The following is a 19,368-nucleotide window of genomic DNA, read 5'->3' as shown; positions in this document are numbered from 1 at the left end:
ATCGGGTAAATACAACTGTTCCAAATGGGAAAATTTGGCCAAAACAAAGAGGTTACAGGGCCCATGCAAGTCTGAAATCCAGTGGGCCAAATTTTAAAGCTCCAAAATGATCGCCTTTGACTTCAGGTCTCACATCTAGGTCATACTGATGCAAAAGGTGGGTTCCCATGGTCTTGGGCAGCTCCACCCCTGTGACTTTGTAGGTTACAGCCTCCCTCCCAGCTGCTTTCAAGGGCTGGCATTGAGTGTCTGCAGCTTTTCCAGGTGCATGGTGCAAGCTGTTGGTAGATGTACCATTCTGGGGTCTGGAGGGCAGACAGCTCCACTAGGCAGTGTCTCAGTAGGAACTCTGCATGGGGGCTCCGACCTCACATTTCCCTCTGGCACTACCCTAGTAGAGGTTCTCTGTGAGGGCTCTGCCCCTGCCGCAAACTTTTGCCTGGGCATCCAGGCGTTTCCATACATCTTCTGAAATCTAGGCAGAGGTTCTCAAATCTCAATTCTTGACTTCTGTGTACCCACAGGCTCAACAAGCTGCCAAGACTTGGGGCTTCCACCCTCTGAAGTCACAGCTTGAGCTATACATTGGCCCCTTTCAGCCATGGCTGGAGTGGGTAGGACACAAGGCACCAAGTCCCTATGCTTCACACTGCATGGGGACCCTGGGCCTGGCTCATGAAACCACTTTTTCTTCCTGGGCTTCTGGGCCTGTGATGGGAGGGGCCATCTCTGACATGGCCTGGAGACATTTTCCCCATGGTCTTAGGGATTAACATTATGCTCCTTGTTACGTATGCAAATTTCTGCAGCTGACTTGAATTTCTCCCCAGAAAATGGGTTTTTCTTTTCTACTGCATAGTCTGCAAATTTTCCAAACTTCTATGCTCTGCTTCCCTTATAAAACTGAATGCCTTTACCAGTACCCAAGTCACCTCTTGAATGCTTTGCTGCTTCTAAGTTTCTCCTGCCAGATACCCTAAATCATCTTTCTCAAGTTCAAAGTTCCACAAATCTCTAAGACAGGGGCAAAATACCACCGGTCTTTTCGCTAAAACGTAGTAAAGTCACATTAACTCCAGTTCCCAACAAGTTTTTCATCTAAGACCATCTCAGCCTGGATTTTATTGTCCATATTGCTATCAGCATTTTGGGCAAAGTCATTCAACAAATCTCTAGGAAATTCCAAAGTTTCCCACATTTTCCTGTTTTCTGAGCTCTCAAAACTGTTCCAGTCTCTGCCTGTTACCCAGTTCCAAAGTTGCTTCCACATTTTCAGATATCTTTTCAACAATGCCCACTCTACTGGTACCAATTTACTGTGTAAGTTCATTTTCATGCTGCTGATAAAGACACACCTGAGCCAGGTGTGGTGGCTTACACCTGTAATCTCAGCACTTTGGGAGACCAAGGCAGGTGGATCATGAGATCAGGAGTTCGAGACCAGCCTGGCCAACATGGTGAAACCCTGTCTCTACTAAAAATTCAAAAAATTAGCTAGGCATGGCAGCATGCACCTGTAATCCCAGCTACTCGGGAGGCTGAGGCAGGAGAATCACTTGAACCCAGGAGGCAGAAGTTGCAGTGAGCTGAGAACATGCCATTGCATTCCAGCCTAAGGGACAGAGCAAGACTCTGCCTCGAGGAAAAAAAAAAAAAAAAAAAAGGACACACGTGAAACAGGGAACAAAAACAGATTTAATTGGACATACACGGTTCCACATGGCTGGGGAGGCCTTGTGATCATGGTGGGAGGTGAAAGGCACTTCTTACATGGCAACGGCAAGAGAAAAATGAGGAAGACACAAACGCAGGAACCCCTGATAAACCCATCAGATCTTGTGAGACTTATTCACTATCACAAGAATAGCACGGGAAAGACTGGTCCCCATGATTTGATTACCTCCCCCTGGGTCCCTCCCAAAACACATGAGAATCCTGGGAGATACAATTCAAGTTGAGATTTGGGTGGGGTCACAGCCAAACCATATCAACTGCCTTTGCTGTATCCCAGAGGTGTTGATAGGTTGTGTCACTGTTATTGTTCAGTTTGAAGAATTTTTAAATTTCCATTTTGATTTCATTGTTGACCCAATGATCATTCAGGAGTAGGTTATTTAATTTCCATGTATTTGCATGGTTTTGAAGGTTCCTTCTGGAGTTGGTTTCCAGTTTTATTCTACTGTGGTCTGAGAGAGCACTTGATATAATTTCAATTTTCTTAAATTTATTGAGACTTGTTTTGTGGCCTCTCATAGGGTCTATCTTGGAGAAAGTTCCATGCACTGATGAATAGAATGTATATTCTGTGGTTGTTGGGGAGAATGTTCTGTAAATGTTTGTTAAGTCCATTTGTTCCAGGGTGTAGTTTAAATCCATTGTTTCTTTGCTGACTTTCTGTCTTGGTGACCTATCTAGTGCTGTCAGTGGAGTATTGAAGTCCCCTATTATTATTGTGTTGCTATCAATCTGATTTCTTAGGTATAGTAGTAGCTGTTTTATAAATTTGGAAGCTCCAGTGTTAGACGTATATATATTTAGGATTGTAATATTTTCCTGTTGGACCAGACCTTTTATCATTATATAATGTCCCTTTTTGTCTTTTCAAACTGCTGTTGTCTTAAAGTTTGTTTTGTCTGATAAAAGAATAGCTACTCCTGCTCACTTTTGGTGTCGATTTACATGGAATGTATTTTCCACCCCTTTAACTTAAGTTTATGTGAGTCCTTAAGTGTTCGAGAATAGACCTTATATGTTAGGGGAGTCTCTTGAAGGCAGCAGATAGTTGGTTGGTGAATTCTTACCCATTCTGCAATTCGGTATCTTTTAAGTGAAGCATTTAGGCCATTTACATTCAATGTCTGTATTGTGATGTGAGGCACTGTTCCATTCATCTTGGTATTTGTTGCCTGTATACCACTTTTAAATTGTGTTTTTGTTTTATAGGTCCTGTGAGATTTATGCTGTAAAAGGGTTCTGTTTTGATGTGTTTCCAGGATTTGTTTCAAGAATTAAAGCTCCTTTTAGCAGTTCTTGTAGTGCTGGCGCAGTCGTGGTGAATTCTCTCAGCATTTGTTTGTCTGAAAAAGACTTTATCTTTCCTTTATGTATGAAGCTTAGTTTTGCTAGATACAAAATTCTTGACCAATAATTACTTTAAGAGCTGAATATAGGCCCCCAGTCCCTTATAGGGATTGTAGAGTTTCTGCTGAGAAACGTGCTGTTAATTTGATATGTTTTCCTTTATAGGTTACCTGGTGCTTTTGCCTCACAGCCCTTAAGATTCTTTCTTTTGTCTTGACTTTAGACAACCTGATGGTAATGTGCCCAGGTGATGATCTTTTTGTGATTAATTTTACCAGGTGTTCTTTGAGCTTCTTGTATTTGAATGTCTAGGTCTCTAGCAAGACTGAGGGTTTTCGTCAATTATTCCCCCAAATATGTTTTTCAAACTTTTAGATTTCTCTTCTTTCTCAGGAACGTCAATTATTCTTAGGTTTGGTTATTTGACACAATCCCAAACTCTTGGAGGCTTTATTTTTTCCTATTCTTTTTTCTTTGTCTTTGTTGGATTGGTTAATTTGAAAACCTTGTCTTTAAACTCTGAAGTTCTTTCTTCTGCTTGTTTGATTCTATCCCTGAGACTTTCCAGAACATTTTGCTTTCTCTAACTGTATTTATTATTTCCTGAAGTTTTGATTGTTTTTTATTTATGCTATCTATTTCACTGAAGATTTCTCCCCTTGTTTCTTGTATCATTTTTTTGATTTCCTTAAATTGGACTTCACCTTTCTCTGGTGCCTCCTTGGTTAGCTTAGTAACTGACCTTCTGAATTCTTTTTCAGGTAAATCAGGATTTCTTCTTGGTTTGGATCCATTGTTGGTGAGCAAGTGTGATTTTTTGGGGGGTGTTAAAGAACTTTGCTTTGTCATATTACCAGAGTTGTTTTTCTGGTTCCTTCTCATTTGGGTAGGCTATGTCAGAGGGAAGATCTGGGGCTCAAGGCTGCTGTTCAGATTCTTTTGTCCCATGGGGTGTTCCCTTAATGTAGTACTCCCCCTTTTCTTAGGGATGTGGCTTCCTGAGAGCTGAGATGTAGTGATTGTTATCTCTCTATTGGATCTAGCCACCCAGCAGGTCTACCAGGCTCCAGGCTGGTACTGGGGGTTGTCTGCACAGAGTCCTGTGATATGAACCATCTGTAGTTCTCTCAGCTGTGGATACCAGCACCTGCTCCAGTGGAGGTGGCAGGGGGTGAAATGGACTCTGTGAGTTTCGTTAGCTTTGGTTGCTTAATGTACTATTTTTGTGCTGCTTGGTCTCCTGCCAGGAGGTGGTACTTTCAAGAGAGCATCAGATGTGGTAGTATGGGGAGGATCAGGTAGTGGGCAGGGCCCTAGAACTCCCAAGAGTATATGCCCTTTGTCTTTAACTGCCAGGGTGGGCATGGAAGGACCATCAGGTAGGGGCAGGGCTAGGCGTGTCTGGGTTCAGACTCTCCTTGGATAGGTCTTGCTGTGGCTGCTGTGGGAGATGGGAGTGTGGTTCCTAGGTCAATGGAGTTATGTTCCCAGGAGGATTATGGCTGCCTCTGCTGTGTCCTGCAGGTTGTCAGGGAAGTAGGGGAAAGCCAGCAGTCACAGGCCTTACTCAGCTCCCACACAACCCAAAAGGCCAGTCTCACTCACACCATGCCCCACCCCCAACAGCACTGAGTCTGTTTCCAGGCAGTGGGCGAGCAGGGCTGAGAATGTGCCCCAGGCTACCAGATTCCCAGCTGCAAAAGCAAACAGGGCTTTCGTGCCTCCCCAACCTATGCAGTCTGCCCACCGGATTCATGTCCTCCCCCAAGATCTGGCCAGGAGACTTTGCATTTGGTTGGAATTGTTACAAAGTTCAGCTGAAGGTTTCCTTCTTCCTATGGTCTTTTCCTAGTACCTCTGGCAGCCCTCCCCAAGAACCTCTGTGAGACAACACAGAAATGGCTTCCCAGGGTACCCAGAGAGCCCACAGGGCTTTTCCACTGCTTCCTCTACCCCTGTATTTTGCTGGGCTCTCCAAATTGACTTAGCACCAGGTAAGTTCAGAGTCTTCTCCCGTTATCTAGACCTTCCGGTTCCCCAGTGAGGGTGTGTGTTCGGGCCAGATGATCCCCCGTTCCCACTTCCACAACTTGTGCACTGACAGTATTTGAAGTGTCTCCCGGGTCATGTGGGAGCAATCTGCTTCCTTCGGAGGGTCTGTGGGTTATCTCAGCTTTTCTGGTTTATTCCTGCAGTAGTTCTGGAGCAAAAGTTCATGATGCGAGTTTCTACACACTGTTCTGTCTGTCCCAGTGGGAGCTGCAATCTGGTCCTGCCTGCTGTCCACCATGATGTTCTTGAAAACCAACAAGTACTTCTTAAATGCTGACATATCATTTTCCCATGTCTGAGGGAGTATGGCAGCGAACAAAACAGACCAAAATTTCTGTTTCCATTGATTTCATTTTCTAGTAGAGATGCACAGATAATTTTTAAATGAAGACTATATAGTATAGTAAAAGGTGAAAATGCTTGAAATATAAACAAAACAATAAAATAATAAATAATAAAATAAAAATAATAAAAATAAAACAAACTGGGGGTTGGAGCAAGCCAGTGGTTCTTCATCTTTTCTGTGCCATAGGCCTCTGGCCACCTGGGGAAGCCCAAGGATCCCTTCTCAGAGTGTTTTTATTTTTGAATTAAATTAAATTAAAATTGATTATTATTATTATTATTATTAGAGTTAAGTTCTCACTGTATTTCCCAGGGTGGTCTTGAACCTCTGGCCTCAAGTGATCCTCTCATCTTGGCCTCTTAAAATATTGGGATTTCAGGTGAAAGCCACCACACCAGGCCTCAGAATGTTTTTAAATGCACAAAGTAAAATGTATAAAATCACAGAGGAGGCTGGGTATGGTGGCTTATGCCTGTAATCCCAGCACTTTGGGAGGCCGAGATGGACGAATCACTTGAGGCCAGGAGTTCAAGACCAGCCTGGCCAATATGGCAAAACCTTGTCTCTACCCAAAATACAAAAATAAGCCAAGCATGGTGGCACACACCTGTAGTCCCAGCTACTTGGGAGGCTGAGGCAGGAGAATCACTTGAACTCGGGAGGTGAAGGTTGCAGTGATGGAGATTGCGCCACTGCACTCCAGCCTGGGTGACAGAGAGAGACTGTCTCAGGAAAAAATCACAGAGGAAAAAAAATATTAAAATATAGCTACCAAAATAATGAATAAACAAACTTCCAATAGAGTGATATACATATTTGAATTAATACATTACTTAATGAGACAGTATATTATAAATATAGGCAAGTCAAAGTTTTAATTTTATTTTAAAATTACACATCAGTGAGGGTGGTTATTGCTAAGCTTTAATGAGAGTGTTAAACTGTGAAGTGCTCTTTGACTCACCTCCTTCCACTGATTGATAAACTAATGTGAATAGGGGATCCTCAAAAGCAATTAATATGTCTGGGTCACCAGTGTGAGAATGTGAGACATCGTTGTCCCATGGCAAAGAATTGTCTGATATTGGCTAGCAACACTGCAGAGGCATCATATGAAAAGACTTTGATTACCTGTATGCAGCAGCAAATGTAATAATTACCTTACTTTTGAGATGTCTGCAACAACTGTCATGTAATATGAATATCCGTATTTCCTCTGGGTCACAATTAGTCATATTGCTAATGTGACTGTGGATGCTTCTTGTATTCATAATCAAAGAAAATGACAAATTTCAGTGGGACCCTGGTGAAAATAAAGATGCAATTACTTTCCTATATGAGTTCATGCACCTCCTTGAATTCTGCCAGTGGTCTGCAGGTCAAGAATATAAGTCATTCACTACCAGCCCACCCAGAGGTGAGATCAGTGTTACCCAACTTCTAATGGCTGGAAAATTCTGGTATGGGAAGAAAAGACAACATGGAAGATGGATGCTGGGGAGGCCCCAAAGCAGGATTCCTCCCCCACATTCCACTTCTCTGGGTCATTCATGAAAGTGTTAGAATTGGTCATTTGTACTTCCCTTGTTTTAGCAGTGAAAGTCCCACATCTCAGGAAACCCATCTGTCTTGAGCAAACCAGGAAAGTTCATCTCCCTAGTCATACAGCCTTCTCTGTGATCTCTGGGCATCCATGAGTTCATGAATTTTATCCATGTGAACTTCCACTTACCCTGGTGATAAATTATATAGAGCAAAAATTGACAGATGCACGAGGAGAAATCAGCAAACATCTACAATTTGAATGAGAAATTTAGATGTGCCTCTTTCAGTAAATGATATCAAACAGACAAAATGGGTAACAATAGAGAAATTTGAATGACATTTTCAACAGTGAATGACATATAGAGAAACAGGAAAATAGAAACCTTAAAAATTAGTAAGGCTAGTAGGGTGCGGTGGCTCACACCTGTAATCCCAGCACTTTGGAGGCTGAGGCAGGTGGATCATGAAGTCAGCAGTTTGAGGCCAGCCAATATGGTGAAACCCCATCTCTACTAAAAAAAAAAAAAAAAAAAAAAAAAAATTAGTAAGGCTAATGACATTTTGTGCTGGCAAGATTCCTGGGAAAACAGGAATTCATATATATCTAGCACTATTATTTTGAAAGGAAATGTGGCAATATCTGGGAAATTTTAAGATGAGCACATCTATGATTCAGCAATTCCACTGATAGATGTTTACTGGGGAGAAAACTCACCCAACTCACCCATGTGCACAAGGAGACATTGCAGCTCTGCGCATAATAGCAAAAAGTCCAAAAAGCTAATCAGTGCTCAATTAAGGATGGGTAATTTGAGCCGGGTGCAGTGGTGTGCACTTGTAGTCCCAGCTACTCTGGAGGCCGAGGCAGGAGAATTCCTTGAGCCCAGAAGTTTGAGACCAGCCTGGGTGATATAGTGAAACGACAACAGTGACGATGATGGAGGAGGAGGAGAAGAGGAAGAGGAAGAAGGAGAAGAAGAAGAAGAGGAGGAGGAAGAGGAGAAGGAAGAGGAGGAGAAGAAGAAGAAGAAAGTGAAAAAATGAAAAAATGTATCATGCAAACAGAAATCACAAGAAAGCTGGTGTTGCTCTACTAATATTACAGAATAGACTTGAAAACAAAAAATGTTACTAAAGAGAGACATTTTATAATCATAAAAGGGTCAATGTGCCAGGAAGATATAACAATCACAAACATATATGCACTTAACAACAGAGCCCCAAAATAAGTGAAAACTGACAAATGAAGGGAGAAATAGGCAATTCAACAATAGTAGTTGAATACTTTCAATAATGAATACAATATCTTGGCAGAAGACCAACAATGAAATAGAAGACTTAAACAACACTATAAACCAACTATACCTAAAAGACATCTTTAGAACACTGCATCCAATACATTATACAAGAAAAGAAGAAAAATTGACCTTTGAACAACACGAGTTTGTGTTTGAACTCTGTTGGTTCACTTATATGTTACTTTTCTGCTGCCTCTGCTACCCCGAGATGGCAATACCAACCCTTCTCTCTTTCTCCCTCTTCCTCTTCCTCCTCAGCCTATGCAGCATGAACACAATGAGGATGAAGGCATTTATGATGACCCCACTTCCTCTTAATAAACAGTAAATATATATTCTCTTCCTTGTGATTTTCTTAATAACATTTTCTTTTCTCTAGCTCATGTTATTGTAAGAATTCACTGTATGATACATATAATATACAAAAAAGAATGGGTAGATAACCTGAGGTTTATTCAAACAGTGACTACTTTATAGTATTTGAAATAAATTTAAGTAGAGTTACATGAACCAATAAGGATAACACTTAAACACACTAAAAACTGAAAAAAAATCAGGTTGCAAAATGATATGGTATGATACCATTTATTTTAAATTTTTTAAAACACACAAAATTGTAGGGAAAAGAAAGAAAGATCAGACTGTTACTGTGTCTATGTAGAAAGGGAAGACGTAAGAAATTCCATTTTGACCTGTACCTTGAAAAATTGCTTTGCTGAGATGCTGTTAATTTGTAACTTTGCCCCAGTCACTTTGCCCTAACCTTGTGCTTACAGAAGCATGTGTTGTATGGATTCAAGGTTTAAGGGATCTAGGGCTGTGCAGGACATGCCTTGTTAACAAAATGTTTACAAGCAGTATGCTTGGTAAAAGTCATTGCCATTCTCTAGTCTCAATAAACCAGGTGCACAATGCATTGTGAAAAGCTGCAGGGACCTCTTCCTTGGAAATCTGGGTACTGTCCGAGGTTTCTTTCCATATGGTAGTCTGAAATATGGCCTTGTGGGATGAGAAAGACCTGACGATCCCCCAGCCTGACACCCGTAAAGGGTCTGTGCTGAGATGGATTAGTAAAAGAGGAAAGCCCCTTGCAGCTGAGATAGGGGAAGGCCTCTGTCTCCTGCCTGCCCCTGGGAACTGAATGTCTCAGTATAAAACCCGATCGTACATTTGTTCAATTCTGAGACAGGAGAAAAACTGCCTATGGTGAGAGGCGAGACATGATGGGAGCAATGCTGCTTTGTTATTCTTTACTCCACTGAGATGTTTGGGCGGAGAGAAACATAAATCTGGCCTACGTGTACATCCAGGCATAGTACCTCCCATTGAACTTAATTATGACATAGATTATTTTGTTCACATGTTTTCTTGCTGACCTTCTCCCTATTATCACCCTGCTTTCCTACCGCATTCCTCTTGCTGAGATAATGAAAATAATAATAAAAACTGAGGGAACTCAGAGACTGGTGCCAGTGCAGGTCCTTGGTATGCTGAGTACCAGTCTCCTGGGCCCACCGTTGTTTCTCTATACTTTGTCTCTGTGTCTTATTTCTTTTCTCAGTCTCTCATACCACCTGACGTGATATACCCACAGGTGTGGAGGGGCAGGCCACCCCTTTACAAAATAATACTTTGTCTATGGACACCTACATAGGTGGTAGAAATACAAACCCATGTATGGCAATGATACTCATCAATTAAACATTTTTCCTGTGGGGAATAAGGGAGAAAGGAAGGACTCCTGCCCATGGGACCGCTAATGCCACTCTAACCCTAATCAGGACTGGGTACTCAGAGTGGGAAGATTCCTTCACACCTAGTTGGGAGTAGCCACAGGGTGTTAATCAGATTCCGAGGCAACTCTTACTCTGCTGTCCGTCACACATGAATTTGAGCTTGTGATCTTGGGCACAACCCACAATCTCTGGACCTTGGTCAACCCATCTGTGAAACGAACTAAAGATATTTGCCCTGGAGAATGGCGGACTCAGTGTCAACATTCACATTGTCAGAAGCAAATGGGAAAGATAATCTAGACTGCCTTGTACTGTGTGGCTTCACTGTCAAGAATTTCTCTCCCCAGGGGAAGCAGATGGAATTAAAACATTGTGATTATTCTTAAGCACCTCATGCAACGGCTGCTGCACACCATCTGTGAAGTCAGTTGCAGACCTATGATGAGGAAGTAGAATCATGTGGTCTCCAGGCCCTTTGCTGAAATGTCTTTCTGCTGGGTAATTAATTACGTGGTGTTGAAATGCTCTGCGTCAACTCCCTTTGGTTTAGTCATCATGCTTGCTTAATGTTCTGTTAATGTCCATGCCGCTTTCTAGGAACTTGCACATCAGCATCCCTGTCCAGGTTAAAGGAATTTGCAATGTCCCTATAGACCCTGAATTTCTACCTTGAGTGAAACAATGAAAAGGGGTGACCATACTCTCATCTTCCCCAGTTGCCTGGTTGCTGCAGTGTAGGGGGTTGGCTATGGGTGGTGGATAATGAATCCCTGTTGGCTCTACTGCCAAACAGACTGACTACACATCAGCTCTGATAACTGACAGATCCCACCCTCAGACAAAAGCAAGAAAATGTGTGTAGCAGTTTGCATTGTAATTAGTAGGTAATAAAAGACTCAAGTGCCTCATGATTTCTGGTTCATTGGAATTGAAAACAAAGTAAGGTCTGGTACTGAGGGAGAGTCAGTCCCTGTTTGGTTGACCCCAAAACATTTGCAATTAGGTTTGCTGGATCTGGGATCCCAAGAGATTTTGAACCATGGGGTGGAAGCCACCAAACTCAGATTCTTGATGGCATACTAGGCTTGATCCATGGGGAATGGGGCTCCCCCAACCCCTTTCTGCTGTCACCAACAAATGAGGCTGGTGTTGGGGAAGAAGAACCCAAGAGTCCGGCAGGCAGAGGCAGCAAGTCACTGGTCCACAAGAGGCTGTCCTCAGTAAGATCTTGTCTCTGCCCAGCAGCCCCAAGTGGACAAGTGTTTTGTTTTTTATTGTGGTAAAATATAAATAACATAAAATTTACCATTTTAACCCTTTCTGAGTGTATTACTAGGTGGTATTAAGTACATTCATGTTGTTGTGCACCCATCACCACTACCCATCAACAGATTTTTTTTTTTTTTTTTTGAGATGGAATCTCGGTCTGTCGCCCAGGCTGGTGTGCAGTGGCATGATCTCGGCTCACTGCAAGCTCCGCCTCCTGGGTTCACGCCATTCTCGTGCCTCAGTCTCCTGAGTAGCTAGGACTACAGGCGCCTGCCACCTCGCCCAGCTAATTTTTTTTTGTATTTTCAGTAGCGACGGGGTTTCACCAGGATGGTCTCGATTCGATCTCCTGACCTTATGATCTGCCCACCTCAGCCTCCCAAAGTGCTGGGATTACAGGTGTGAGCCACTGTGCCTGGTCTGAATTTTTTGGGGCGTGGTGGCTCATGCCTGTAATTCCAGCACTTTGGGAGGCCGAGGTGAGTGGATCACGTGAGGTCAGGAGTTCCAGACCAGCCTCACCCACATGGCAAAACCTCATCTCTACTAAAAATTAGCCGGGTGTGGTGGTGAGTGCCTGTAATCCCAGCTACTCTGGAGGATGAAGCAGGAGAATTGCTTGAACCGGGAAGGCGAAGGTTGCAGTGAGCTGAGATCGCACCATTACACTCCAGCCTGGGTGACGGGGGAGACTCTGTCTCAAATAAATAAATAAAAAGAACATTTCAGAGTAAGGACATCCTGTCACATAACCTCTAATTATTTCAGCAAGCATCTCTTTAAAAAAAAGGACGCTGTCCTACATAACCACATGGTTATTATCCTACCCAGAAAAGTAATAGCAATTCCCTAATGTCATGTAAATTCCAATGCAAATTTCCTCAATTTCCCCCCAAATATCTTGTATAGCTGATGTTTTCAAACTATGCTCTAATCACTAACCACATATTGTAGTTATTTGTCATGTGTCTGAATTCTCTTGAATGGTTTCCCTTCTGCTTGCTTCTACGAAGCTGGGAGGGTTAAATTGCGTAACATCCCACTTTCTGAATTGGTCTAATTATTTCCACTTGATGTTCCTTCATCTCCCGTATCTTCTATAAACTGAGATAAATGTCTGTAAGCTTGATTTGATTTAAGCAGAACAGCCTTGGCAAGAATAAATACTTCATGGGTGGCGATGAACTTCACCTTGAAACATGACTACCCCTTGGCAAAGCAGAATGTGGCTCCTCTGTGTGCCCTGGGCAGGGGTTCCCAAGTAGGACAATGCAAAATGACTCCAAATAATTCATGTTATTAGAAATGCAAGTGTTTTAAAATCACATGTTTTGTATTGTAAGAATTGTGTTACACAGTTCTTCTTCAGAAAAGGTTTTTCCTTGAAGTGTTAGAGCAGGTCAACACCAAAAACTAAAATGAAATGAGAGATTCTTCAATGAAAACACTAAGGACAATTGTTACTGGAGAATGTGGAAATCTTGAAAGAGAAAAGGGAGAAGGGCTCTAGGAGACTTCAAAATTGTGTATTTAAATAACATCCAAGTAGTACTGTGAAAATGACAAACTATAGAAAGAGTTTCACATAAATTTTCAAGGTGGAATTTGATATCATATTACATAACTCAGTGCGATATGTTATGTTATAATTTAACCACATTATAACAATATTTTAAAAATAATTTTGAATATTGGCTCTCTTTTCTGTCATTTCCTTTTTTTGAGATTTCAACAAATTTACTCAATATTGATGTAAATACACGAAATTTTACATGTAACACGTAGCCTTTAGTATCACAGGATTTGGCCTTCTAAAGTAAATCACAGGTAAACAAAAGCATGCTGCATTTCTGTACTAACCAACAGTGTTGCAATCTAACATGGCTTGGCTCTGTGTTCCCACTCAAATCTCATCTTCAATTGTAATCTGTATCGAGAGAGGGAGGTGATTGGATCATGGAAGCAGTTCCCTCATGCGTTCTCATAATAGTGAGTGAGTTTGCACGAGATCTGATGGTTTCATAAGGGGCTCTTTCCTCTTTGCTCACACTCTCTCCTGAGGTCTTGTAAAGAAGGTGCCTGCTTCCCCTTCTACCATGATTGTAAGTTTCCAGATGCCTTCTCAGCCATGCAGAACTGTGAGTCAATTAAACCTCCTTTGTTTGTAAATTACCCAGTCTCAGAGTAGTATCTTTATAGCACTATAACAACAAACTAATACACAATTCAACAGAGCCCTTCTGTAGCTTTTCACTAGGTACCTTAAGCAAGATTCCTCCTGCTTAGAAATAGGTGGAGGCTGGGCATGGTGGCTTATGCCTGTAATTCCAACACTTTGGGAAGTCGAGGTGGGCGGATCACCTGAGGTCAGGAGTTTGAGACCAGCTTGGCCAACAAGGTAAAATCGCGTTTCTACTAAAAATACAAAAATTAGCCAGGTGTGTTGGTGTGCGCCTGTAATCCCAGCTACTCAGGAGCCTGAGGGAGAAGAATAGCTTGAACCTTGCAGGCAGAGGTTGCAGTGAGCCGAGATCACACCACTGCACTCCAGCCTGGATAACAGAGCAAGATTCCGTCTCAAAAAAAAAAAAAAAAAAAAAAAATTTGGGGGGGGGGGGGAAATCCTCAAATTAACCCAGAAAAAAAATGGTAACTCAGAATTATATTCTCATAAGGTTTCACAGCTGCTCAACACCAGAAATAGATTATGAAGTCTTTTGCCTAAGTACTTCTATAAAAGTTTCAGTGTTGACCAAAATAAGACTCAGGTTTCTCATTAAACTTTGTCTTAATGAGTCTCAAAATTCTGTGACAGATTTTTGGTCAAGTTGTCTCCATTAAAAATTACTGATTTTGAAAACTAATGACTTGCCAGGTGCAGTGGCGCGCCTGTAATTCCAGGTACTCAGAAGGTTGAGGTGGGAGAATTGCTTGAACCCAGGAGGCGGAGGTTGCAGTGAGCCAAGATGGTGCCACTGTACTCCAGCCTGGGCAACAGAGTGAAACTGTGTCTCAAAAAACAAAAAACAAAACAAAACAAAAAACCAAAAACAAAACAAAAAAATCTGATTACTGAAAATTGTCGCACGACTACAAAACAAAAATGATTCACAAAATCTTCTCCTTTCCTTCTGAATCTTTTATGATGCATTATTATCATTAACTAGTCTTGTACTATTAAACTTAAATGGCCAATTGAAACAAACAGTTCTAGACAGTTCTTCCATGACTGATTAAGGCTGGGGTGGCAGGCACTAGGGATAATGTTCATTTAGCCTTCCAAGCTTTCTGGGCAGACTTGGTGACCTTGCCAGCGCCAGCACCCTTCTTGTGCACTGCTTTGATGAAACCAACAAACAGCAAAAGGACTCAGGGGAGCTGGTCAGAAAAGCTTTCAACACACATGGAGTTGCTAGAAACCATATCCATGGTGGAAGCATCACCTGATTTTCAGAATTTAAGTCTTCCAGCTTCTTACCAGAACAGCAATCAGTCTTCTTCTTCAATCCAGCAAACTTACAAGCAATGTGAGCTGTCTGACAATTCAGAACAGGGCCACAATCAGTACTGATCTGGCCTGGGTGGTTCAGGATAATCACCTGAGCAGTGAAGTCAACTGCTTCCACAGGTGGATCATTTATGCTGTCACCAGCAACATTGCCACAATGAACATCTTTGACAGACACATTCTTGACATTGAAGCCCACATTGTCCGCAGGAAGAGCTTCACTCAAAGCTTCATGATGCATTTCAACAAATTTTCCTTCAATTGTAACCAATTGTTGACTGGAGCAAAGGTGACTACCGTGCCAGGCTTGAGAACACCAGTCTCCGCTCAGCCCTTAGGGATGGTATCGATACTACCAATGTTGTAGACATCCTGGAGAGGCAGACGCAAGGACTTGTCAGTAGGACGAGCTGGTGGCAGGATGTAATTCAGAGCTTCAGGCAGCATGGTTCCACTGCCATTGCCATCATTACAGGTGACTTTCCATCCCTTTAACCCAGGCATCTGAACCCTTGGCACCAGCATGCTCTCACCGTTCCAAACAGAAATTGACGCAAATGCTACTACTCAGGGGATAGGGGTTGTAGTCAATTTTCTTAATGTGAGTGCTGATTTTCTTAATGACTTCCTTGTGTCTTTTCTGGCTGTAGGGTGGCTCAGTGGAATCCATTTTAACACCAACAATTAGTTGTTTCACACCCAGGGTGTAAGTTAGAAGGGCACACTCATGAGTCTGCTCATTCTTGGAGACACCAGCTTCAAATTCACCAACACTGGCAGCAACAATCAGGACAGCACAGTCAGCCTAAGATGTGCCTGTAATGACATTTTTGATAAAATCTGTGTCTCTTGGGGCATCAATGGTAGTCACGTAGACTCGCTGTTCTCAACTTTCCATGGGGAGATGGTGACATCAATGATGACATCACACTCTTGCTCAGCTTTCAGTGTGTCCAAGACCCAGGCTTACTTTAAGGAGCCTTTTCCCATCTCAGCAGCCTCCTCTGTGACTAAAAGAAGACATAAGTTTTTCTACCATTCTTTTATCAACTCTGCCACATTTGGAGATCAGATGGCCAGTAGTGGTGGACTTGCCTGAATCTGTGTTTCCAATGATGACAATGTTGACATGAATCTTTTTCCTTTCCCATTTTGGCTTTTAGGAGTGGTTTTCATGATACCTGTGTTCTGGCAGCACACCTATTGCAAGAAAGCTCTTCTCTGACATTCTTGAGTGGTTTCAGGTGGGTAGGGCTTTATAACACTGAGGTGATGCATATTGTGTGTTTCTGAAGCCTCTAGAAGACTAGAGTTCACCTCTGAAATGACTTATAACAAAAGAGTAAATAATGGCATTATTAAAAGGAAATTTATAAACATAACGTTCAAGTAGTTCAAATAGTGGGACTGAGATAAAGAAAGCTAGACAGGTATTTTCAGCCTCTTCATGGGGCTAGAACTGAAGGAAACTTTTAGAGAAAACTTCAGAAGCAGATCTTTGTCTTTATTTTTTCCTTTTATTATTGTTCTCTACATATCTAGTGCATGGAGACTATTTGTGACACTAGGTGCTCTTGTTCTCTGCCTTCTCTGGGGTTCCTGGAAGCCCTTCCTCCCCATTCAGAACAGTCCAGCTCCCCCCCACCCTTGCACATCCCATTTAGTAGAGTGAAAGCCTGCATTGCTGTCACTCAAGTAGGCCCTCAAGGGACCCACTCTACCTCCAAGTGACTTTTCAATGTTTCCTTTATGATATGGTTTGGCTGTATCCCCACCCAAATGTCATCTTGAATTATAGATTCCATAATTCCCACGTGTCACAGGAGGGATCCAGTGGGAGGTAATTGAATCATGGGGGCGGGTCTTTCCTATGCTGTTCTCATGATAGTAAATAAGTCTCATGAGATCTGATGGTTTTATAAAGGGGAGTTCCCCTGCACACGCTGTCTTGCCTGCTGCCATGTAAGACGTGACTTTGCTCCTCATTCATCTTCCTCAATGTTTGAACTAACTTACGTTCCCATCAACAGTGTACAAGCATTCCTATTTCTCCACAGCCTCACTAGCATCTGTTGTTTCTTGACTTTTTAATAATTGCCATTCTGACTGGTGTGAGATGGTATTTCATTGTGGTTTTGATTTGCATTTCTCTAACAATCAGTGATGTTGAGCTTTTATTCATGTTTCTTGGCTGCATAGATGTCTTCCTTTGAGAAGCGTCCGTTTGTATCCTTTGCCCACTTTTTGATGGGGTTGTTTGTCTAACTATTTTTTTATACCCATCAACCATACCCACCTCCCCCGCCAGTCCTCCATTACCCTTGTCAGTCTCTGGTAACCATCCTTTTACTCTCTATGTCCATGAGTTCAATTGTTTTTTATTTTTGTTTAGATCTCACAAATAAGTGAGAACATGAGGAGTTTGTCTTTCTGTGCCTAGCTTATTTCACTTAACATAGTGATCTTCAGTTCCATCTGTGTTGTTGCAAATGATACAATCTCATTCTTTTTTATGGCTAAATAGTACTCCATTGTGTATATGTACCACATTTTCTTTTTCCTTTCATCTGTTGGACACTTAGGTTGTTTCCAAATCTTGGCTGTTGTGAACAATGCTGCAATAAACATGGGAGTGCAGATATCTCTACAATAATATACTGACTTCCTTTCTTTTGGATATATATCCCACAGTGGGATTGCTGGATCGTGATAGCTCAATTTTTAGTTTTTTGAGGAACCTCCAAACTGTTCTTCATAGTAGTTGCACAAGTTTACATTCCCACCAACAGTGTACCAGGGTTCTCTTTTCTCTACATCCTTGTCAGCATTTGTTATTGCCTGTCTTTTGGATATAAGCCGTCTTAACTGGGGTGAGAGCATATCTCATTGTAGTTTTGATTTGCATTTCTCTGATGACCAATGACGTTGAGCACCTTTTCATATGTCTGTTTGCCATTTGTATGTCATCTTTTGAGAAATGTCTATTCAGATATTTTGCCCTTTTTGACTAGATTATTTGATTTTTTTTTCCTATAGAGTTGTTTGAGATCCTTATGTATTCTGGTTATTAATCTCTTATCAGATGTATAGTTTGTAAATATTTTTCCCATTCTGTGGGTTGTCTCTGCACCTTGCTGATTGTATCCTTTGCTGTGCAGAAGCTTTTTAACTTGTTTTCCCATTTGCCCATTTTTGCTTTGGTTGCCTGGGCTTGTGGGGTATTGCTCAAGAAATTTTTGCCCAGAATAATGTCCTGAAGATTTTCCCCACCCTATGATGTTTTAATCCTCCTTAAAACTCAGTGCTTCAGGCAGCTTCCTGACTGACAAATGCCTGGGTCCAGTTATTTTATTTCTTTATTTTTTTCAAGATGGAGTCTTGCTGTTTCCCAGGCTGGAGTGTGGTCGCGCGACCTTGGCTCACTGCAATCTCCATCTCCCAGGTTCAAGTGATTCTCCTGCCTCATCCTCCAGAGTGGCTGGGATTACAGGTGTGCACCACCATGCCTGGCTACTGGGTCTAGTTCTGATCACTTCCCACTGTCCTCTGTAAGTCAAGTGAACTTTTCCAAAGGAAGCATGTATTGAGCTGAATGGGTTAACCAATGCTGCAGTAACAAACAACCCTCACATTTCAGTACTGAAACTTATAAGGTTGTGATCGCCTCAAACTATATCCGTATGAAGGGGGAGCTGGGGGCCCTGCTCTATGCTATCCCCACCTTAGGAACCAGGTTTATAGAGTAGCCACCGGCTGCTGACTGCTTCTGCAAAGGGACAGAGTGCGTGGTGAATTAACACTGGCTCTTAAAGCTTCCTACTGGCGGTAACATCACTTTACTCACATTTCATCAGCCAAAGCAAGCCACATGGCCATATCCCATTTCAAGGGCGAGGAGTGTATAATAGACCTTATTATTGCCAGAATGTTTGCTGTCTTGGTTCATCTTTCTTGGGCTTGCTTTATCTTTCTTGGGCTTGGTTTATCTTTCTTCTGATTCTTGCTACAAAACAGATGATAGTTTGTATACATTTAAGGCAAAATAATATTGGCATCTTCTTTATGTGAAATATCTCCCTTAAGGTGAAGCTTCAGATATTGCACATAAAGAAGACCTTTAATAGCATAGTTAAAGAGAAACTGAAGTATTTTTTACTTTATTCACATGGCCATCCCAGGGTCTAAAGGGTCTAACTCCCATTGTTGGCTAGTCACCCTTGAATTCCAACTCCATGCTTAGGTCATAGGATCAAACTTGTTGCTTTGTTTGTAGTGATGTTCTAGAAGAAATGAGAATATAATCAGGCAGACTGAGCTGAAAGCTATTTACCCACCAGAGCTCTGCACAGGCCGGTCACAGCCCTCTGAGAAAGACAGCTGTCAGAGCCATTTGCTAAGAACTTCCTGCTAACATGTGCATCAGGCAGATGAGGCCAGGAACAGTCCTCTAACCCCAGGGATTTCAATTAACAAGGGTTAAGCTAAGATCTTTATTTAGATTATCTCATTTAATCCTCAAAACAATGCTGGTAT

General features: G+C 42.1%; 2 pseudogenes; one reads left to right on the top strand and one right to left on the bottom strand.

Moving 5' to 3' along the window:
• The first annotated feature begins 9,166 nt into the window (after window positions 1-9,166).
• LOC140709319 (uncharacterized) lies at window positions 9,167-10,711 on the top strand (annotated as a pseudogene).
• Window positions 10,712-14,594: 3,883 nt separating this feature from the next.
• Window positions 14,595-15,889, bottom strand: LOC103225222 (elongation factor 1-alpha 1 pseudogene; annotated as a pseudogene).
• Between the last annotated feature and the right edge of the window lie 3,479 nt (window positions 15,890-19,368).

This window comes from Chlorocebus sabaeus, chromosome 20 (genome assembly GCF_047675955.1).
Source record: "Chlorocebus sabaeus isolate Y175 chromosome 20, mChlSab1.0.hap1, whole genome shotgun sequence".
Lineage (NCBI taxonomy): Eukaryota > Metazoa > Chordata > Mammalia > Primates > Cercopithecidae > Chlorocebus > Chlorocebus sabaeus.
Note: the sequence above shows the minus strand (reverse complement) of the source record. Positions and strands in the feature narration are given on the sequence as shown.